This window comes from Hibiscus syriacus, unplaced genomic scaffold (genome assembly GCF_006381635.1).
Source record: "Hibiscus syriacus cultivar Baekdansim isolate YM2019G1 unplaced genomic scaffold, ASM638163v2 tig00001750_pilon, whole genome shotgun sequence".
In the NCBI taxonomy this organism is placed as follows: Eukaryota; Viridiplantae; Streptophyta; class Magnoliopsida; order Malvales; family Malvaceae; genus Hibiscus; species Hibiscus syriacus.
Window position 1 is genome coordinate 507,623 of NW_024061888.1, and position 3,782 is coordinate 511,404.

The following is a 3,782-nucleotide window of genomic DNA, read 5'->3' on the forward strand; positions in this document are numbered from 1 at the left end:
GCATGTAAATCTTTGTTTAACCTTTATAAATGTTTTGAGTCGATATTCATGGATATTTTCCTTGACTTTTGACTAAAAATTTGCAGTTTATGATGGTGCATATTTCATGAATCATTAACACATGGATCCTAAAGGCAAGAAATTTGGAAGAGGTAATATTTTTTAGAATCATGCTTTTTCTTCTAGTTTATCTTCTAGTAATATATTGTCTCTGAATCTTTTCATTGTTGTTTGAATTGAAGGTACATATCTGATGAAAAGAATCAACTGAAGTTGCATGCCAAAAGGAAAATTGCCACTAGAAGATTGTTTTTTATTCTAGTGAACAATGTTTTTATTCTATTGAAAGAGAAAGAACTAGAATAAATTCTAGTGAACAATCTTGAACTATGTTACATTTTAATTTAATTTTATAAAATTTGATTTATTTTTCAACATAATTTGCGTCGTAATTAAATTGTAAGTTTATTATTATTAGATAATGATATAGAATATTAAATTTGCGTAATATAAAGTAGAAAATGATATATGATAAATCAGTTAACTATAGTGGCGTTTGTAAATAAAAGCCACTAAAAGTCAGGTTCTTTTACGGCGTTTTGTGAAGCAAATGCCACTAATGACCACACATTTGCGGCGTTTGTAAAAAACGCCACTATATACATAGTTAATAGTGGCGTTTTTTAGCAAAATCACCGCTAAATATCATAACATGTAGTGGCGTTTTAGAAAAAAACGCCACTAAAGATAAGGTAATTAGCGGCGTTTTTAAATGCCGCTATAAATTTTGACCTTTTGCGCTATAGAGCTTAACCTTTTGCGGCGTTTTTTGTTCACAAACGCCACCACCTTTTGCGGCGCTAGTTTTAGCGGCGCATACGCCGGGAATGTTTTTAGCGGTGTTTAAAAACGCCGCTAAAAATCTATTTTGGTAGTGACTCTAATCTTTAATAGGTAAGTTAGGTGAACCAACAACATATTACCAAATCTCAATCTTCCTCGACATCACCATAACAGTTGAATCATTATTCACTTTTTTTCGTTTGCAAATTAATGAATCCAAATTTCCAATGTAAATCAACCAAGTGGTTACAATTATTTATTTCTACTTTGATTTTGAGACCCTTAAAGTCAGCAGTAAGCTATGATTAAACTTTTGTCAAGATAATTAACGAATTTGGGTAAGATCACAATCTTCTTTAGAAATGATTACAACCAGGAAAAAAGGAAAAGAACATATTAACCTGTCATCCGTATAATAACCTTCCCACAGATGATGAGTGGCAATTAAACGACATCGTTATTAAGAAAAGTACGTATTTCAACCTTATTCATGCAAATACGTATGTATAGTATAGTACCGTATAGATATGTTGACGTGTATATATACCTAAACAAGAATACTTGGACAAATAACCTTGACATGTATACTTGTATTATACCGACAGATGGCACAAGGGATCCGATGACGGCGATGACTTGGTCAGGCTCCATAGATCATTCTCGTTGTTGTAGACCTGTGGTTTTTGATTTGATCTGTGCAAATTCATGTGCGATAATTGAATATCATCATCTTGACAAAGACCGAAAACCGCATTAGGGTCACTAAAGCATGTTAGTTGCTTGCTTGTCTCCACTTGACCATTTAGCTGGGATGCCACAAGTCGTTCCAGGGTGGCCCAGTCATTAACGCCATTTATGGCCTCATTATTTTTCTCGACTGACGAAACGCCACCGCCTCGGTTGATCGAAGACGGTTCAGCTTCGGTTAGCATGTCATCCAAGGATTGGAAAGCTCGAGTTTGAACGAAGGGAAGGGAAGGGGGAGTTGGGCTATCGAGCCTTGGGAGATGCATGAAACTGTCATGCAATCCATCGTTGTTTGCAGCAAACATGTTTAGATGATTGTTGTTGATGCCGCTGTTATTATTTGTGGTGTTTATGGTGTTGGATGAATCGTTCTCCATCTTGCACGTTTTTCCCATGTACATAAAAATCTGATCCAGAGCTCCGTCGTTGCCTGAGCAAAGCATCTGCATCTTCGAGTCGAGGGAAGTGGACGAAGAGCTTTTAGGGCTCTCTAGGGATTTCTGATAATTCTTCTTTCTAAACACACGGCAAACCACCCACCCTTCTTCAGGCATCGAGTCTCCAATGGGATTGGAAGCCTGTACCCATTTAACAACCTTTATATACATACATACATACATACAGGAAGAGGATGATGGCTTACATTAAACTGATCAAGGGTGGTGGTGTTATCGTCAAGTCGGTACTCATGCATAATCCAATCTGATTTCTGACCATGTGGTGCTCTTCCTTTATAAAACACCAAAGTCTTCCTCAACCCGATTCTTCTAAATCTGCTATAGATGATCTTGTCTCGTCCGGTAGCTTTCCAAATCCTGCAGCCGTCGCGCGATTCGTTCTGGTCCCCGTCGGGTATTTCTTATCCTTGTGGCTGAAGAAGTACCAATCATTTTGTGGGGTGGATCCTATTTTACACTTCTCTGCAATACAATCAACCAAAACCCAGAATTTTAATGAAGATCCCAACAATTGCTAATCAAAGGAAATCGAAATTTGATAGTACCTTGAATATCCCATGGCTCAAGCTTGTTAAGATCAATTTCCCGAATAACATCGAGGTCAATCTTTTCGTAAGCAACTTTCTTCCTGAGGTAATAGTGGAGAAGCTCTTCTTCTGTGGGATGAAATCTAAAACCAGGAGGGACCTGAGACTGACCATTAATTGATAGATTCATTTCTTGAAATGTAAATGAAAACTAAGCCAAGTGGAAAAACAGAAAGAGTAGAGAGAAGCAAAGCATAGAGGTAGAGGGGAAGATGACTTGATGAGAATTTATAATGGTTTAGGGTATGGAATGGTTCAAAGATGCATGGGAAGGTTTGGGGGTACATGGTCATTGGTGTATTTGAGCAAGGGTCTATGCCCTTGAAAAGAGCCAACCACCTAAAAACTAGACATTATAGAACCGAAAAAAATAAATGTGTGAGTACATAGGGAAAGTTGGTCCCACAATATTGGTTGTAAAAAGGAGAGGATAATGGGCCCTACACCCTAGAAAAAAAGGGTTACAAGTGTGAGAGCGGGGGGCACGCCCACATCTCAACTATGACCTTCGACCTTAATCTCTATCTGAAAACCAGCTCCGTAGCACAAAATTTTTAGGATAAACTACATGTTTAGTATCTTAATTGTCACTTTTATTTTGGTTTGGTCACTAAAGTAATATTTTTTCAAAATTGTACATAATGTTACGTTATGATTTCATTTTAGTCACCTAATGTTAAAAATTAACAAAACTATTACTGTGACACTTGTCGAAACGTTATTCGCCTGAAAAAAAAACAAATGGTGTACACACAACTGTAACTGTCTCGAAAAAGTATAAGTGTTTATCTTCTAACATAAGATAAAACAATAATTTGAAGAGTCACCACCAATCATTTAATGAGGTGTGATTGGTCACTGAAATGTTATTTTAATAAAATTCATAAGAATAATATTAAAAAACAAAAAGGGTCTGCTTACCAGAAAATGAGTTCGGGAGTCAATTACGTGTGGGAATGATTAACACCCCCACAATGTCCAAAATTGGTACCTTGTTTATTAATTAATTGTCTTTGCAGTAAACTAATAAATTTGTGGTTAATTTGAATTATAATCCCTTCAACAAAATATCAGAGATATTATTTTATATCATAATCATTTAAAATACCTTCTTAATTAATTAAAAATATATTTTATGATTCATCGT

General features: G+C 35.9%; 1 pseudogene; it reads right to left on the reverse strand.

Annotated features, from left to right (window-relative positions):
* Window positions 1-1,286: 1,286 nt before the first annotated feature.
* Window positions 1,287-2,815, reverse strand: LOC120133557 (annotated as a pseudogene).
* Window positions 2,816-3,782: the final 967 nt, after the last annotated feature.